The sequence below is a fragment of the Sciurus vulgaris genome (genome assembly GCF_902686455.1).
Source record: "Sciurus vulgaris genome assembly, chromosome: 2".
Taxonomy (NCBI): domain Eukaryota; kingdom Metazoa; phylum Chordata; class Mammalia; order Rodentia; family Sciuridae; genus Sciurus; species Sciurus vulgaris.
The window spans coordinates 174,839,958-174,860,011 of record NC_136462.1 but is presented as its reverse complement, the minus strand read 5'-3'; the positions used below and the strand labels follow the sequence as shown (position 1 = coordinate 174,860,011).

General features: G+C 40.9%; 1 protein-coding gene across 2 annotated transcripts in view; it reads right to left on the bottom strand.

Moving 5' to 3' along the window:
* LOC306655005 (attractin-like) overlaps nt 1–15,973 on the bottom strand; it is a 121,867-nt gene extending 105,894 nt beyond the window's left edge. For both annotated transcript variants that reach the window (XM_079129139.1, XM_079129140.1), the window contains exons 1-4: nt 14,905–15,973; nt 7,030–9,936; nt 5,758–5,879; nt 4,519–4,580 (exon numbers count right to left, since the gene is read on the bottom strand). The gene's annotated coding sequence lies outside the window, so the exon portion shown is untranslated. The remainder of the gene's footprint in view (nt 1–4,518; nt 4,581–5,757; nt 5,880–7,029; nt 9,937–14,904) is intronic.
* Between the last annotated feature and the right edge of the window lie 4,081 nt (nt 15,974–20,054).

The following is a 20,054-nucleotide window of genomic DNA, read 5'->3' as shown; positions in this document are numbered from 1 at the left end:
ATGGCTCTACCCTTGGCAGGCTCTGGTCAGTAAGTATTTTAAATGGACTATTTTGGGCATTTCAGTATAGTTGATCTGGATGCTTTGGAAGGGTCTTAATCCAGTGTTCCTCCCTAGGGGCTGTTTTCTCAAAGGCTGTTTATTTGCTCTTCTACAAGCTCTTGTTGACTTGTTTGGCCTCAGTGTAAATTCCATGCACCCGTACATTCTTAATATAGCATTGAACATGGCTTGTGGGCCCCAGTGGCTACCTTTATGCAAATAGGTCATCATCTCCCTCTTAATAGGCTTTGTGAGCATCTCTCTGCCATAAGATAAAAGCCATTTTCCCTTTTGGGGGTTTGGAGGCTCCCAACTTTATTTTGTTTCTCCTCCTGTGGGCTGAATATCAGGATAATTGGGGAAAGGGATAAAACAGGGATAAAATGAAAAACAGGGGCCTCCGATTGGAGGACAGCTTCTTTAGCTGTTTCATCTGCTAGTCTATTGCCTTGGGCCTCTATGTTATAGCCCCTTTGATGTCCTGGCACATGTACAATAGCTATCTCTTCGGGTAATAGGCTTTCAAATACTTAAGTAACCAATTCTTTATGTATTAAATCTTTTCCCTTACTGTAAGCAAAAATAACCAAAACCGTTTCAGCACCATAATGAAAGTACAAATAACCAGGACGAAAGCAGACTTGGTGGATCAGCAACTGTGCCTTTTATTCAGCAGCAGAGTCAGGCATTGGAAGGGCTCACTTTCTGGGTGGAATCAAAGAAAATCCCTCATAGACCTGGGGGAACCTCTCAGCTTTGCCTCATGACACAGATTCTGAGATACTAGGATGTTCGCCACACGTACACCCCCATACCCCAACCTTCCTCACTCAGCATCCCCTTCAAGCCTGGTGAGGTTCAACTGCACCTACACAGCTCCACCCACACATCCTTCCCACTCCCGCAGGAGATCTTTTGTTTGGCCTGTGCTCTAGCATTGCTATTCTGGTTTGTGGGTTATGTTTGCTGCAATGTCCTCCACAGGGCTGTGTAGGGTGAGATGGGGAAATTAAATATATGGCCCTACCTTGGCAGGCTCTGGTCAGACAGGAGAAGCTGACGTGGACCATGCCCAGTCTGCAGGAGACACTGTTCCCTCTACTCTTTCAGGACAGCAGTAGAACCAGAGCTTCCCCTCCCTCCTCACTGAAAAACTGAGCCCAGGTTGTGAAATTTCACTTGATTTTACCAACTCTCAGGAATAATAGAAAGCGTTTGCACCTACAGTACAGCAAGCCTTGTGCTGTGCTACATATGTTTCCTGTCTGAAGCCCTGGAACCTACAACAATAAACATTCTCTTTCTTATCTCCTTAATCTACTTCCTTCTCTGGCTCCTTTTCCCCAGACTTCATACATGCTCAAATTATCTTGTCCTTAAAAGCAAACAATTTTTTTTTTTTTTTTTTTTTTTTTTTTTTTTTTTTTTATTGGTACCAGGGATTGAACCCAGGGGCACCTAACCACTGGGTCACATCCCTAGCACTTTTTATATTTTATTTTGAGACAGTCTTGCCGAATTGCTTAGGGCCTCACTAAGTTGCTGAGACTGACTTTGAACTTGCAATCCTCCCCAGCCGCTGGGATTACAGGCACGTGCCACCAGGCCCAGCCAAACAAATAAATCTTACTTGTAAAGGAAATCATTGCTAGCTTTGTTTGCTTTTACTGCTCTTATGAAGAGTCCCTTACATTTTCTGCCCCATGGGGTTAACTAAAGGTGACTGCAAAGTCCCTTACACTCCTTCTTTGAGAAGTAACCTAATCTCCCCACTCCTTGAGTCTGGGTTGGTCCTGGTGATTTGTTGTCCAATAGGCTATGGTGGAAGAGACAAACCAGAACTTTTTTTTTTTTTTTTTTTTTTTGTCCTGGGAACTGAACCCAGGGCCTTGTGCTTGACAGGGAAGCATTCTACGAACTGAGCTATATCCCCAACCTGTGCTGGAACTTCTGAGACTAGGTCATAAGAATCTTGCAGCTTCCTCCTAGGTGTCTTAGAACATTTGCTCCTGGAAAGCCAGCTGTCATAAAAGAAGTTCAGCTACTCTGAGGCTGTCACGCTGGGAGGAAGGCAGCTCCCAGCTTTTCTAGCCCCAGACATTCATGTTTTTCCATGTGGGGTTTCGGTCATGAAGCAATGAGCGGATCACCCTGCAGAACACACTCCAATTTGTAGATAGATGAGCAAAATAAGTATTCATTTAAGCCATAGCTTTGCAATGGTTAGTTTACATAACAGTAGATTACTAGAATACTCTATAACTTGTTTCCTCCAAGGTCAAGAAGTATAGTGAGGTAGACTAGATTCCCAAATGGTTAACATAATCCTGGACACCACGCACAAAAAAGAATTAAGAAGGACAGTATAATTATATATGAATATTGAATATATAATTAATCATTCATATATCATACAAAGTGAGTTTTGTTACTATTGCCCAGATGTTACTTATGGAAGGGAAGGGTCACTGTAACTCTGGAAGCACATGTGCTTTACTCCATGTGCCTTATCACCAAGGTTCTGTGACTATCGCTCCTGATTTTTTAGTGGGTAACTGACCCAGGCCTGGATATAAAGTCAACTGAGGACACTGCCCAGGAGAGACTTGACCACCCCCTGTTCCTACCAGCTGGGCTTCAGGAGAACTAATTAGCACCATTTACTCCTTCCTTTCAGAATGTAAAGGACTTTCCCTGAGACCTAACCACGTCCCTTTGAAGTGTAAACGCCCCTGTGAAAGCTCAGAGCTCAAGGCTAGAGATACAGAAGACCTTGTGAGCCAGCTTCCCTTATCGCAGTCCACTCTGAGACCCTTGTACTCAATCGTATGTTGTTTTTTGAAACCTTGTGTCCAATTATGTACTGTTTTCGACTAGAAAATTTAGCACACTAGACAGCCTATAAACGTTATGAAAAATTGGTCAGAGGGGCTCAGAATTTTGGAGTGCCAACCTCCTCTGAGCCCACTGATGCACAATAAAGCTTGGTTTATCCTACTTTTCACGTGCCTCCTTGTCTTTTCCACTTTTCTGATGCGCTGGCGGGGAAGCAATAACCGTGCTGGCTACACCAGCAGCCACACCAGAGTCCGTGGTACCCCTCAGACTGAAAGGGACAGTGCCCCCCCGCAGGAATTCCAGGATCTCCTTCGCCTGCTGGGCCTGCGCCTCCGGAGTGACTGCCCCTGCCCCAGACTCCCTGGAGAGTAGGGCAAAATCCCTGTGCAGTCTACTGGAAAAGGTAAGGTCCCAGGACACAGAACTGTAGACAGGTAAGGACAGAGGGGATCCTGATCACCTCCCGCGGCTACCCGTGAGGGCGCTGACAGTGTAGGGAAGCCTGACGGAAAAAGGACAGGGGAGGAAATGCTTTAAACCCCTAAGTGTCTGTGTTGGTGTGAATGGATGTGAGCCTGTTTATGGCTCCATCGCTTCGTGCTTCGGAGTCTGAGCGAGTCCTGACCTGCAGTTACGTGGGAGCTTCAAAAGGCATAATGGCGATTCAAGCCCTGCAGTGGAGCTCTGACCGCGCCCAGGGTTTATGTGGGTACGCCTTTAGCCAAGAAGCACTTCTTCCCTTTGGGGACATGGCCAGGCGGGTGCCTTGTCTGACCCTCCTCCTCGTCTGTCTTGCAACACTGATACGGGGTGGGACATGGGAGGAGCACAGTCTAAATCTACAGTCCTGGACTGCATGATTAAGCATTTTGAGGATTCTACGAAGTGCTATTCTGAGGATTATGGTATTAAACTGACAAAGAATCAGACTCTGCACTCTGTGAGGATGAATGGCCTGCTTTTGGTGGTGATTGGCCTCCAGAAGTCATTCTCCATGTCCCCACTGTCAACACAGTGTACATGTTGCCATTGGGACCCCAGATGACCCAGATCAGTTTCCCTACATAGACTCCTGGCTCCAGATTGCCAAGGCTTTGCCCTCGTGGGTGCGGTTTAGCATTAGCTCCAAGGGTCGGTGTAGGCCCTGCCTGTATGACCTTAGGGAAGGGACTCAACATGATTATGGCAGTATGCTATCCAGGGAAAATGAATGGAGACTTTATGCTCAAAATCCTACTGCCACCGAAAATCCTTCCTCCTTGCTTCAAGAGTTCCCGTCAGTTTGGGCAGAAAATAACTCCCCTGGGTTAGCTGAGAATTCACCCCTGATAGTTGTTGAACTGAAACCAGGAGCAGAGACCATCAGACTGAGATGATATCCCTTCTCCAGAGACACACGCTTTGGAATAAGAAAGGACCTCCAGAAACTGAGAGACTTTGGGATCCTGAACTGCCAGTACCCCTGGAACACCCCCTTACTGCCCTTGAGAAAGTCCAATAGCAAAGATTATGGAAGATTATCAACCAGTCCAAGACCTCTGAGCAGTTAGTGAGTCAGTAGTTACACTTCACCCAGTGGTCCCTAATCCTTTCACACTTCTCAGTCTAATTCCACCTCAGGACAAATGGTTTACTTACCTGGATCTGAAGGACGTCTTCTTTTGTCTCCGGCTTGCCCCATTCAGCCAACCCCTCTTTGCCTTTGAATGGGAAGATCCAAGAACTGGAAAGAAAGTTCAACTGACTTGGACCTGACTTCCCCAGGGATTTAAGAACTCCCCCACTCTATTAGGGGAGACATTAGGAAGAGATTTAGCAGCCTTCTCTGGGGACCATCTGAATTGTGTTCTCCTGCAATATATTGGTGACCTCCTCTTGGCCAACCCGGATCAAGAGGCCTGCTGGACTGGAACTAAAGCTCTGCTGACCTCCTTTCAGAAGCCGGTTACAGAGTCTCCTGAAAAAAGGCCCAAATCTGCCTGCAGCAAGTGAAGTATCTCAGGTTTCACAATACACCTGGCTGACAGTCTTTAGGACCTGAATGGAAACAAGCCCTCTACTCCATCCCCAGACCCAACACCAGGAAAAAAATACATGAGTTTTGAGGGGCTGCAGGTTTTTGTTGAATCTAGATGCCTGGGTATTTGGTGCTGGCTAAACCATTGTATGAGGCCACCAAGGGGTCAGAAGAAGACCCCCTATGTTGGGGAACTGAACAGGAATGCATGTTCCAGGAGATTAAAATGCAATTAACTTCAGCGCCTGCTCTTGGACTGCCCCATATAACAAGGGCTTTTAACCTATTTGTGGCAGAAAAAAGTAGAACTGCCTTCAGGGTCCTGACTCAAGAGTTTGGCCCCTGGCAATGGCCAGTGGCTTATTTATCAAAACAACTGGACCCAGTAGTGGCGTGCCTAAGAGTGCTCTGGCAGTCACTGTGACTTTAATCCAAGAAGCTAACAAGCTGACCGTCGGACAGAATATCAGTGTTAAAGTTCCACACACAGTCACTCCTTGGTGGATCGTAAAGGCTACCGATGGCCAACTAGCTCCTGGATGGCCTACTGTTATGTGAGAACCCCCGAGTAAAGCTAGAGACTGTGCACACATTGATTTCACAGAAGTTAAACCAAGCAAGGAATATCAGTACCTACTGGTAATGGTGTGCACTTACTCAGCGTGGGTGGAGGCTATACCCACCCGGACAAAGCAGGCCAGAAAAGTGATTAAAGTCCTGTTAAAAGAAATCATTCCCAGGTATGGCCTGCCCTTAGCCATTGGGTCAGACAATGGGCCTGCCTTCCTTCATAGTGGAAATTGTCCAGGGCATCATCCAAATATTGGAAATTAAATGGAAGCTACATGCTGCACACTGACCACAGAGTTCAGGGAAAGCTGAACCTATGAACCGCACCCTGAAGACCACCTAAACTCTGTCATGAAATGGGAGTCTTGGGTAGATCTCTTCCCCATAGCTCTTCTCCGGGTTTGCTGAACACCTGGGAACACAGGATACACCCTGTTTGAGATCCTGTTTGGGCTTCCCCCACCTGGAATAAAGAAACTGGAATAAAGGGGAATACACATCAGTGTGGTGAACTTAGCCTGTCCCAACAGCTTGAGGCCCTAGGGGAGAACATCTAGGGATGTTCAGGAGAGAGCCCCCTTCTCACTTGGAAACCAGGTGCACACACACCAGCCTGGAGACTCCGTGTGGGTTAGAAACTGGAAGAAGGAGCCACTTCAACCCACCTGGGAGGGCCTCATATTGTCATATTAACCTCTCCCACTGCCATTAACGTTGCAGGGATAGGCCCGTGGATACAACATTCTCGAGTTAAAAAGGCAGCTGCCGGGTTGGGGATATGGCTCAGTTGGTAGAATACTTGCCTTGCAAGCACAAAGCCCTGGGTTCAATCCCTAGCACCGCACGCACACGCAAAAAAAAAAAAAAAAAAAAAAAAAAAAAGCAGCTGCCACTGAGAAATTCACCACCTGGAGGTCTAAAGTCAACCCTGAACACCCACTCGGACTGACACTCGGGAGGATATCCTGTGACAGCTCTGCACAGCCATCCCAGAGGCGACCTGCCTGCTAATGAGACCTGACAAGACTACAGCCCTGCTCCAGTCCCACACCTGGAGGCTGACTAGTCAACACACCGCCTGAAGAATTCTACAGTGGACCAGGAGTGTGATGGTCATGATGTCACCCTGCTGTGCTAAGACTAATGATGTTAATTGCCTTGCTGTTCTCTGTAGGTCTGACTGGAATCGGGTGCAAAGGGCTGCTCCAGTGTTATGTTACTTAAGTGTGGGAATTTGCTGTTTTTTGTGATGATTTGTGTCTTATTGAGTCCTAGGGCAATGGGTCGTAGCCTTTTTCCATCATGCTCCTGTCAGAAATACAGGCTGGGGAGATAGCTCAGTTGGTAGAGTGTTTGCCTCCCATGCACAAGGCCCTGGGTTCAATCCCCCATGGTTTCTGCCTCCATGAGGGATAAACCTACACAACAGACCCACTGCCCTATTATGCTGCACTTCCCCATCAGGAATATATTCCCCCCTCTGTCCCTATTCCCCAGGTTCTCCTTCCCCAGACATAGCAGAAATGACAGGATCACCAATGTGCCCTTGTGCTTTTTCTTACCCTAAAATGCCAAGTAAGCAGCAGTTGGGAGTCCTCAGTGGATGACAGGTGTCCGCACAGTGGAGAAACAGCAGACAGAGACACCAAGTGTTCTGAGGCTGAATCCAAATCTTTATTTTTTTCACAAGTCTTTTTATCTGATTAGTACAAGGAAATAATAAGTTAAAAAAAAAAATCTCCAAACGCACAATTGTGAACTTTCCCAAAGAACACATTCTTTCTGCATGATAGCTTAGATCAAACAACCTTGCCCTCTAGCCATATTGAGGGCACCAAGTTCTGTTTAACTTTAAATTCCCAGAACAAATACATCACTAAGTTTCTTGAGAAGTTACCCTTTCCATGAACTCTAATGGTAGTTATTAACAGTGCAAAGTTTTTACTACTACTAACAGAGAATAAAGAAATCAGCTTATAGTTAATGTTTATTCTATTTTTCTTTACTTAATGGCAGACTAAAACTTTATTTTGACCCTTAAAGAAGTAGACATAAGAAAAAATACAAATTCTACTTATGATTAATCTATGTCTTTTTTATTATGTAGGTAAAGTATCCTTAAACTTAATCATAAACACTAAGAAAGCAATGAAGGCCAAACACCACATCTAAGCTCAGAGGAATACATTCTTATTCACCTATATATAATGTTTAGAGAATTTTTATACAAAAGAAATCACAGGCTCTTCACAAATTTGACCAACCTATAATGGTTTATTAATTACTCTATGTATTAATATTAAACTTTATTGTATGTTATTTTGTGTCCCAGTATAGTGAAACCTCCCCCGTATTTTTTACAATAAGATTTCTAAGGATATATTGATTATTATTATTAAAAGTAATTGTCTGTGGGGGTATGCCATGCCTCTGACCTCCAGGAGGGATAGCCACTCAACAGAACCGTGTCAAGTGTCGGATCCTCTATTCCAACAGAACCGTGTTATGTGCTGGAAAGGTGGGAAATAGACGTGGCATTTCCCCCATTTTTATTTTATTTTTTATTTTTTAACTTGATGGTTTCAATTTGAGCATGTAGATTATGAACACTCTTTCAGATTAGACATAGGATGACTGGAAAGATAAACAACAATATTAGAACACAAAATATTCCTATTCCAATTTGGATAATAAACATCAGGAATGTACAACTTCCAATTGTACTTTTGATGTTTTTATAAATTTCTAATGCCAGATTACCAGTAGGGGACATTTGTAAATGAGCCTGAGATAGATCCTTAATTTTAATTTGTAGGGTTTCTACATCAGGTGCTATATTAGAATTATTCCACATCCCTTTTAAGTGGGTTTGTACTTGTTGCCATGAGGTTTCTTTCTTATGTATTAAAGGGGTAACACAAATCCACTTATAATTAGCACGACATCTAGTAGTCATTTGAGTTTTTATATTTTGAATTTGATTGCCAATATAAAGAACAGCTTCCTCTAAGGGATCGAGGTGGGTTTCTAGTTTTTTGTCTATTTTTTCCTGAGCTGCCAAATCTAAAGCTACATTATGAGATAAATCATTTATATGAGAAGCTGTATGTATTTCCTGTACAAGGGCAGTAGTGGACACAGTTGAAGAAGTAATTATACTTATTAATGCAGTATTGCCTAAAATCAAAGCAGCTACAAAACGTTTAGGTCTCATAAGTTCATTACGTTGTTTAAACACTTCAGTTCCCAGGTCATTATACCACTCTTCCTCCAAAACTACAGGTAGCAGTACAAAAGATGGTTTGGTGTACTATCAAAAGAATAGTATAATTTTTTGGAAATGAAGAATTAATACGGTTGGTTAATATACAGTAATCACATTGTATAGAATAAGATTCCTTAGTCTTAGAAATATTTACACAATCAGCATGTGCAAGTAAAATAGCATGAGGTGCATTAACACAGGCCCTAACATTATAAGGTTTGGGGGCAACAGGAACCTTTAAGGTAGGACACTTTAAAAGTACCATATTAGTAGCTGTAAGAAGATGATCTGTCAGGAAAATGAGAATGTTTGCCATTTCTCAAAACACTTTTGTATATAGGAGTTACCCATCCTGAAGTAAACCATCTATGAAGAGGCTTAACAATGTGAAACTTCTTAAAATTGAAATTCCTTTTGTTTTGTATAAAATATGTTTTATAATTGTAATTTGGGGAGGACCAATGACCAATCCATGATTTTTGTTTTGACATTAACGGGACATGGATCTGGGCAGTATGAGAAAAGCCACATTCAAACCATTTTGGAAAATCTACAGATTGATCTATTTGATTACAATGCACATCTGTATGTTCTGATTTATTTTCAGGAGGCTCAATAGGAGAGGGTATAGTCATGTTTTCATAAAATTCATTGTAATTAGCATATCCAATTGAGACTATTTCAAAAGACCAAACATATCGTTTCGTGGGATCAAATTGAGGTAAATCAATAAGAAATGTTCTATAACTAAGGGGGAGACATCCCAAAGGAACATATTCACTATGAGTAGAAAAACACAAGGGAATCTCATCTACTAAACCATGAAAAGATATCTCTTGAAATATCTTATGTGGAATCAAAGTATCAGAAATGCCTCCCAATAACTGTGCGTGGCTAGTAAAAACCTTTAAATTAACTCTACTCCAGAATGAGGGATGTAACAGAGGCGGATCAGGAAAATAAGCCCAATAACACCATTTGTTCTGCTCTGGTAGTTAAGCGTTTTAGTTGTCCCCAGTTGGAATAGTAGAGCCTGTCAAGAGCAAAGAGAGCAAAGATCAATGTAGTTAGCGAGTTGTTCAGTGAGCTGATCATCCTGGGTCAAATGGATTTGTGGGTACGGTTGGGGAGGAACCCTCCTTCTGTGAGGGTGGCTCATGGTGTCGAATCAGTTGATCAGGAATCCACAATGGAGGTCAGCATCCTGTGGGAACACAGAAGCACATCCTCGGCCCGATGTCAATAGAACATCAGGTCCTTTCCACTGCCCTGTTAATAAATCTTTCCATTTTACAAGAGGTTTTATTACGGAAGTATTTTCCCAATATCTCATCATAGGAATTTTGCCTTGAGAATCAGCAAATGATTAATCACAAATAAGCCATGTTGGAATATCTGATGAGGGGAGCTGTAAGCAAATTCCCCATTTCTTAATTTAGTAATCTGAGTTTTTAATGTTTGATGAGCTCGTTCCACAATAGCTTGTCCTTGAGGATTATAAGGAATTCCTGTTGAATGAGTTATGTGGAACATATCACACAAATGTTTAAAAGCCTTAGAAGTATAGACTGGACCATCATCAGTTTTTAACTTTGAAAGCATGCCAATTGTGAAAAACATAAAAACAAATGTTGAGAAACATCTTTGTAAGCTTCTCCAGATCTTACAGAAGCTATAATTACATGAGAATAAGTATCAACAGTCACATGTACAAAAGACAATTTTCCAAACTCAGGTATATGAGTAACATCCATTTGCCATAACTTGTTGGGTAATAATCCCCTGGGATTTACTCCCAACTGGGGGGAAGGAAAAAACTGATGGACAAGTATGGCAAGATCTAATAATAGCTCTTGCTTGTTCTTGAGTAATATGAAATTGATGTTGTAAAGAGGAAGCATTTTGCTGATGTAACTTACGGGCTGCTGCTGCTTCCTCACGGCAGTGAAAATTGTTGTTTTAATCAGAATATCAGTTTTGTTATTACCTTCAGACAAAGGGCCAGGAAGCCCAGAATGGCCACAAATGTGTCCGATGTAAAAAGGAGAAGTTCTATATTTAATAATATTTTGTAAATTTTGAAATTTTTGAGCTATTAAAGAATTATAAGAAATAGTAGCTGTCTCCAAGGCAGGAAATAGATTAACAATATATCGAGAATCTGTATAAAGGTTGAAAGGCTGAGAAACCTTTTGAAAAGCCACTATAACAGCAATTAATTCGGTCCTTTGAGCAGAAGTTTCTTGAGTCATATTAATAATATGAGGCTGTTGATCAATAATTGTAATTGCTTTTCCATTAGAGGAACCATCTGTAAATATAAGAGAGGCAGGGGATCCCAATGGCACCAGAAAATATTTAGTAGGGAAAATAATTTCTGTATGAGAAACAAAATGTACTAATGGATGATTTGGCAAATGATATGAAATTTGTCCTGTAAAACCACGAAAGGAAATAGCCCATTGGTCTTCTAATTGAAGTAATCGTAAAAATTGTTCTTTAGTATATGGAAGAACAATTGTTTGCATTTCCTTCCCAAATAATTCTCTGCATCTTAGCCTTGCTTTAATTACCAAAAAGGCCACTTGTGAAGGATAAGAAACAACAATCTTTTTTAAGGTGGCTGGCAAATGTATCCATTCCACAAACATCCAGTTGGAGTAAAACTAGTCTTTATTATTATTAAAGACCAAGGTTTGGTATAGTCTAATTGTTGTAACTGGTGTTTTTGAATGGTCTTTTCAACAGCTTTAAGTGCTTGTTTCCCTTCCTCTGTTAGATATTTAGGAGATGTAGGTGTTGTATCTCCTTTAAGAATATCAAAAAGAGGTTTTAAATCAGCTGTAGTTAATTTTAAATATGGTCTAATCCAGTTAATATCACCCAATAACTTTTGAAAATCATTTAAAGTAGTTAACTTGTCAGTTTATATTGGTAATTATTGAGTATTAATAGTACAAGTATTAATTATTTATCCCAAATAATTATAGGGTGGGTTAGTTTGAAATTTTTCTGGTGCCACAAGTCCCCACCTCTGTAATTGTTCTGTTAACTCTTTTAATATATTTTGTAACATATCACTTGAGTAGTGAGCAAGTAAAATATCATCCATATAATGAATCCTGTACAAATCTGGAAACTGTTGTCTAATAGGCTCAAGAGCCTGATCAACAAACTTTTGACATAATGTTGGACTATTTTTCATACCTTGAGACAAAACCTTCCATTGATATCTTTGGTAAGATCTCTGTAAATTTAAGGATGGTAAGCTAAAAACAAATCTCTTACAATCTTGAGTTGCCAAAGGTATAGTAAAATAACAATCTCATACATAACAATAATATGACTTTTTTGGAATTGCCACTGGAAAAGGGAGGCCAGGTTGTAACATTTCCATAGTTTCATTTATAGCTCTCAAATCTTGAAGTTGTCGCCATTTACCTGATTTCTTTTTTATAACAAAGATTGGAATATTCCAAGGACTATTTGAAAACTCAATATGTCCTTTGTCTAGTTGATCCTTGACTAATAAAGAGGCTGCATTTAATTTTTCAGATGTGAGGGGCCACTGTTCTACCCACACTGGGGAAGCAGATTTCCAAGTAATTGGGTCAGCCTGTTTAAGAATAGTGGCCCCTAGAAAAAAAAGATTATCAGATTCATAGGTAAGCATCACATTTATCTGTCTCATAAGATCTCTACCCATAATGAAAAGGGGAGAGAAGGGATAACATAAGGTTGAAAAGTTCCTGAATGTTTATCATCAGTCCAATGTAAGATTTGGGAACTTTTTGCCACATTGGAGGCAAGTCCCAAACCCACCAATGTAGATGGCATTTTTGTGGTGGGCCAACTTGAAGGTCAATCTTTAGCAGCTATACACATCACATCTGCCCCTGTATCAAGGAGTCCTTTAATTGTTTCTCCTTCCACCTTTACTTTTTCATAGATCTCTGTGAACTGATCTTTTGAATCCAAGCAACTACATTGCTAGATCCAAATCCATTATCATTCCTACAATCTTGAAATATCTGATTTGGCAAATGCAAATAAGGAAGCAATAACAATTGAGCCACACACGCTGAGGAAATAATTGAATGGTTTTTAAGGGAGGATGAATCATAATTTTAATTTCTCCTTGGTAATCAGAATCTATGACTCCAGGAATAACTTGTATCCCAGCCTTAGACATACAGCTTCTGCCAATAACAATACCCAAATGTCCCTCTGGCAAGGGACCATATATGCCAATAGGAACAAGGGTGACTTCAGATTCTGAAGTTATTATTAAATGCTGTGAAGAAGGTAAGTCTAATCCAGCACTTCCTGGTGTTGCCCTTGCCAAGTCATTGATTATTGTCCAATGAATGGGTTCTGGGGGCACATAAAGCCCCTGTTTTTGTAGGGGGCTGGCCCAAAGCCCCGATTTTTGGCTCCATCTCAGGAGACTCAAAAGGAGGTGAAGCCTCCTCACAAACACCATTTAAAGAATGTCCATCCTTATGAAATTTAGAACGACATTCCTTTGCCCAATGAAATCCCTTTTGACATTTAGGAGACACTGTAGTGGGAGGTCTTTGAGAAACTGCCCCAGGAACAATATTTCCTCTATTACCATTAGGACAGCTCCTGCTAAAGTGGCCACAAGAGAAACAATTCCCTCCACCAGATGTAAATGGTTTGGCCTTATTGGAAGGGCCGGGATTTTGACCCACATTTTTAATGAGAAAAAGTCTTTCCTTGTAAGGCTGCAGCCATGGCCATATGAATATGGGCAGAACTACAATCCATACAGAACTTAATAAAATCATTTAAAGTTCCTGTTCACCTTATAGGTCTAAGTAAGGCTTGACAGGTTGGATTTGCATTTTCAAAAGCTGATTGTTTTAGTAAAATTTTAGCTGCCTCAGGATTAGTTATCATTTTTTGAAATATTTTCTTCTAACTTTGCCAAAAAATCCTCATAAGTTTCCATGGCTGCTTGTTTAATATTACTGAGAAAAGTAGTTTTAGTCTCAGAAGATGGTAATCGCTTCCAAGCTGTGACTGCAATTTTTGATACTTCCTCTAACATTGCTTTAGACAAGGAAAGTCGTGCTTGAGGAGCAAAATAATCTTCAGTTCCTAACAACATAGACATAGTTATTTGATCTCTTGTCCTTTTTACAATTTGTTTTTTGATCAAAACATACTCAGTTTCATACTCAGTTTTCCACAATAAATATTGCCCAGGTGATAAACAAGAGCGAGCAGTCTGTTGTCAATCAAAAGGAGTCATCCATTCACCTGCAACAGTATCTACTAATTGCAAAGTGTAGAGACGAAGGACCAAAATCTTTAACTGCTGTTTTTAATTCTTTTACTGTTTTAAAAGGGAGAGGTTCCCATACAGGATCAGTATCTTGTTCTCCAAGGGATAATACAGAAAAAGAAAAAGAAGTATCACCTTGGGCATGAGCATTGGTCATAGCTCCCCCAAATCCTATCTTAGTTGGAGTTGGTCGCTTTTTCCTTGGCTTTGGTAGAGGTGGTGCAGAGGCTGCTACCTTAACAGCAGGTGGCCAGTCCTCATTATGATATTTAGTGACTGCCTCTTCTAAATCTGTTTTATCTTGTGGAGAAAGTGACTCCTTATCTTCCTTCTCTGAGTCAGATGAACTCTCAGAGGAGGAGGTAGCATGGAAATTTTGTACCTTAAAAGAACATTTTAACAGAAGTGTTTCCTCCAGAAAGGGCTCTTCCAGAGAAGAAGCATGCTTACTAAGATACATAATTTCATGAGTTGGGTCTAGTGCATCTCTAATTCCAAAGGGCAAAAGCATCAGCAGGGACCTTTTCAGCCCCATGATATTGATCATACAATCTCATTTTATCCCCTAGTTTTTCCCAAATTTAAAGTACCTCCCTCAGGAAACCACGGAGAACATTCTTATACAAAATGAAAGAAAGGTCTCAACTGAGAGGATGAGACAGAAATTTCTCTTTTAGTAAGCATATTTTTTGCAACGTCTATAAATAAGCTTCTTTCCTTAGATTCTGAGGGTCCCATTCTTCTTATTAACTTTTTATATTTCTGTGATTACCTGTCCTTCCTCACTCGGCTTTACCTTTATCGAGGGGTCTGCAGCACTCTAGATACGATCCTAGCCTCCTGAAATGTGACTTTACTTACCACTCTTCGGGCCCCACTTTGGGCACCAATTGCCGGGGTCCAGTCCTAGCAGGGGTCGGGAGTCCTAAGTGGCTTAGAGGCTGCGGTGCAGTGCAGAAACAGCAGAGACACCAAGTGTTCTGAGGCTGAATCCAAATCTTTATTTTTTTCACAAGTCTTTTTATCTGATTAGTACAAGAAAATAATAAGTAAAAAAAAAAAAAAAAAAAAAAAAATCTCCAAAAGCACAATTTGTGAACCTTCCCAAAGAACACATTCTTTCTGCATGATAGCTTAGATCAAACAACCTTGCCCTCTAGCCATATTGAGGGCACCAAGTTCTGTTTAACTTTAAATTCCCAGAACAAATACATCACTAAGTTTCTTGAGAAGTTACCCTTTCCATGAACTCTAATGGTAGTTATTAACAGTGCAAAGTTTTTACTACTACTAACAGAGAATAAAGAAATCAGCTTATAGTTAATGTTTATTCTATTTTTCTTTACTTAATGGCAGACTGAAACTTTATTTTGATCCTTAAAGAAGTAGTAGACATAAGAAAAATACAAATTCTACTCATAACCTATGTCTTTTTTATTATGTAGGTAAAGTATCCTTAAACTTAATCATAAACACTAAGAAAGCAATGAAGGCCAAACACCACATCTAAGCTCAGAGGAATACATTCTTATTCACCTATATATAATGTTTAGAGAATTTTTATACAAAAGAAATCACAGGCTCTTCACAAATTTGAGCAAACTATAATGATTTATTAATTACTCTATGTATTAATATTAAACTTTATTGTATGTTATTTTGTGTCCCAGTATAGTGAAACCTCCCCAGTATTTTTTACAATAAGATTTCTAAGGATATATTGATTATTATTATTAAAAGTAATTGTCTGTGGGGGTATGCCATGCCTCTGACCTCCAGGAGGGATAGCCACTCAACAGAACCGTGTCAAGTGTCCGGTCCTCATTTCCAAGAGAACCGTGTCAAGTGTCGGATCCTCTATTCCAACAGAACCGTGTTATGTGCTGGAAAGGTGGGAAACAGATGTGGCACCCAGACAGCAGAGACGACAGGATCACCAATGTGCCCTTGTGCTTTTATTTACCCTAAAATGCCAAGTAAGTGTTACCTGGCAGAAAAAAAAAAAAAAAAAAAGTTTTTCCTTGCCACAAGGGTAGGAAGATATACTAGACAAGAACTATAACAGCACAAAAATATTGGGGGTTCTCAGACCAAGACTGCCCCAAGGTTTCAGACTCAGCCTGTTGGGAAACTGAGCCAGGCTATTGGCCCTTGCCTGGACTCAAATCTATAAGATATATGAATTAGACCCTAAGTTACATCAGATCCTAAACATGACTCATCGTCTCCTCAGTGATTTAAGCCCCCAATTAGCAAGAAACTGCTGACTCTGCTTACCCTTGGAAGCGCCTCTGTTACCTGACCTCACCAGCACCTCTAACAATTTGACTAGTAAAGGCTCACTCCCAGACCCTTCCTTTAACAAGACCCTTTCTGCAGGGGATGGGGTGGGGGTGGGGGTGTTATCTCAGTTCCCACGTGCATTGCCAGTAAAAACACAAAAACAAACAAACAAAAAAACCTCATTTAAAACAATCCCAGTACGAAGCCTGACTAATGACCAGTATATCCAAACTATCAAAGATAAGTGGACTGGGGACCTTATTGAGCCAAATTCAATGTGGTGTCGTCCTCACCCCCAAATAGACAAAGTCCCTGACAACCAGAACTTCATTGTGCCTCTAGCAGGACATACTCTAACAAAGAGAGCTGTCCAGTTCATTCCACTGCTGGTTGGTCTGGGAATCACAGCTGGAATAAGGACTGGATTTACAGGAGTTGGGTCATCAGTTAATTTTTACAGTCAATTATCTAGGGACATGGCAGCTGATATAAAGCGTGTGGCCAAATCAACTGGCTGTACAAGACCAACTGGACTCTCTAACATCAGTAATTTTACAAAACCAAAGAGAACTAGATTTAATTACAGCTAATAAAGGAGAACTGTGCTTCTTCTCAAATGAAGAATGCTGTTTTTTACGTAAGCCAGTCTGAAATAGTCAGATATATAGCCCAACAATTAAAAGAGAGGGTTACAAAAAGGAGATAAGAATTATCTAATTCATGGAGCATTTGGAGCAATCTTTGGAGCTGGACTTCTTGGCTCCTACTGCTGGCTGGACCCCTTCTCCTGATCCCCCAGCACTCCTGCATTCTTAACATGCTTACCCAATTTGTCTCCTCCCACTTAGCAGCTATAAAATCCCCAGTGGTTCTCCAGAGTTACGAGCGGCTTCGTTTGTAGGACATAGACAGAGGTGATGCCCCTTAAAGGATTTATGGGGGGGCATCAGAAGTGGGGATATGTAGTGGGTAACTGACCCAGGTCTGGATATAAAGTAAATTGAGGACACTGCCCAGGAGAGAGCTGCCCTTCCCCTGTTCCCACCAGCTGGGCTTCAGGAGAACTAATTAGCACCATTTACTCCTTCCTTTTAGAATGTAAAGGACTTTCCCTGGGACCTAACCACGTCCCTTTGAAGTGTAAATGCCCCTGTGAAATCTCAGAGCTCAAGGCTAGAAATACAGAAGACCTCGTGAGCCAGCTTCCCTCATCGTGCAGTCTGTTTTTGTAAACAGTTTCCACTCTGAGACCCTTATACCCAATCATGTTGTTTTTTGAAAACTTGTGTCCAATTATGTACTATTTTCAACTAGAAAATTTAGCACACTAGACAGCCTATAAATGCTATGAAAAATTGGTCAGCGGGGCTCAGAATTTTGGAGTGCTAACCTCCTCTGGGCCCGCTGGTGTAAAATAAAGCTTGGTTTCTCTGCTGTCTTGTTTCCACAACAATATGACATGCAACATTTTTCTCCACTGATCATTATGGAGGTGGCCATTTCCAGGTCCAGAAACTTTAATGCCAATAACAAGAAATTCCCAGACTTTGATCTGAAGTTGCTCTAAGTGCAGTCTCTAAATAAGAGTCCTCACCAATAGTTTCGTCATAGAGGTTTGCACCCACTTAGTTGGTTAGAAGGTGCCTCTGCCTGGCTTTGTGTAGTTTCATTAGAGAAAGGCAACGCTATATGGCTATTTTCCTCTCTCTGATTTCATGTCATCATTTGCTGTATCTTTGTTTGTGTTGTCTCCTGGTCATGGACATGGATGGATTTTATAATTGTTGGCTTTTGTTTATGCATGTCCTAGGACAATGCTATGGTTTGAATATACTGTGTCCTTACCAAAACTCATGTTGAGGTTTGTTTCCCTGTGAGGCAGTATTGGGAAGAGGATCCTGGCAGAAGATGTTTGGGTCCATGGTCCTTTGTCACATGGTTTCCTTCTTCCGGGATTGGATTGCTCACCAGGACAGCAGATTGTTATAAAGGGTGTTCCTTTTCCTTGTTTTTTTTTTTTTTTTTTTTTTTTTTTTTTTTGTTTGTTTGTTTGTTTGTTTGTTTGTTTGTTGTTTTTTGTTGGTTTGTTTTTTTTTTTTTTTTTTTTTTTTACTCTCTTCTGGACACTCTCACTTGTCCTTCTGCTTTCCACCCTGAGTTGAAGCAGCACGAGGTTCTTTCTGGTACCATGCTCTTGAACTTCCCAGTCTCCAGAACCATAAACCACAATAAAGCTCTTTCCTTATAAATTGGGGTCTCGGGTATTTTATTACAGCAATAGAAAATGGACCAAGACAGTTTCCCTAGAAGCAGAGCCTGGAGCAGAATTTTAGAGGATAATTTATTAAGAGAGTGTTCTCAGAAGAAATGAAACAAAGGAAGAAGGATCAGGAAAGGGAACTGAGCAAGAATGTGGTCTTGTCTGGAAGCAAGCTTCAGATCACCATGAGTAGTTCTGGAACATCAATCATACCAAAGAGTTGAAACTACCTTGAGGTAAGGAAGCAGCATTTTGAACACATCCCATGCTCATTTAGCAGTCAACACTTATAGCACCAAGAAGGATCCAGCATAGAAAACTTGGGAGAAGTTCCAGCAGTATATTTTTGTGTGTCTACTACATATAACACCTGCTATATATCAAGCATAGAATTTTGCCCTGGCAAGATCTGATTGGCCATCTGACCGTCCCCAGTCCTCGTCAAGCTGTTTTTGCACTATCTGAAACATCAACATGTCTCAATGGTCTCTTTTTACTTTAGTCTACATGGAACCATTCAGGTCTCTGATTATAGATGTCAGGAGCTCACTAAGCAGGCAAAGTACTTGCTGTGTTGCCTGTGAAAAAGGTTGAACCTTGAAGTTTGGAACAAGCAATTGGGAGGGTCCCAAGTAGGCATTAAGCTCTGTCAGAAATTTTATTGGGTATCCTGTGCGAGGGAAGGGTCAACTTAGAAACATAAGTTCCCATCTAGTCCTTGGCAGGTTCTAAGGGGACGTATTTAGGAGTCATTGATCTGAGAGTGCAGGATTAGCCCCTTGAGGTGTTGACAGAGATCCCAGGGCCCCACAAGTGTAGGAAGTGGCCTTTAAATCAGTTCAGAGGACACAGTCCAGAACTGAGCTCATCAATTTAAAATAGGAGAACTTGAAATTTCTATTGGATGAGCTAAACTCATGCCCCTTCTTCCAAATTTCTACAATAGAAAACAAAAAGGTTTTCTTGTATATAGATAAGACATCTTGAAAACAGTAAGATTCTTAGAAGGGAGATGGCCTTGCTAAATATGGCCATGAAGAAGGACTTCAAATTAGAAGTCCCCAAACTGAAGTCATCTTTTTGGATAACCTCCACCTATAAAGTATACTTAAAAAAAATAAAACCCTCTTTGCTATAGTATAACACAGATGCAGGAAGGTGAAGAGAGTCATACATATACAGCCCAATAAATATTCATGAAGTAAACACATCCAAATAAGCAGCACTCAGATCAAGAAATATGACATCATCAGGACCTCTCTGCCCCACTCCCCGTCACCAACTCCACAAGAGAACAACTCTCTTGACTTCTTGTACAATAGATTGGTTTTTACCAGTTTCGTTTTGTTTGTTTGTTTGTTTACTTTGTGTAAATTGAATCCTACAGTATGGATTTTTTTGTGTCTCTGGCTTCTTTCACTCAGCATTATATTTGTGAGATTCTTCCATATTTTTGTACATAGTAGGT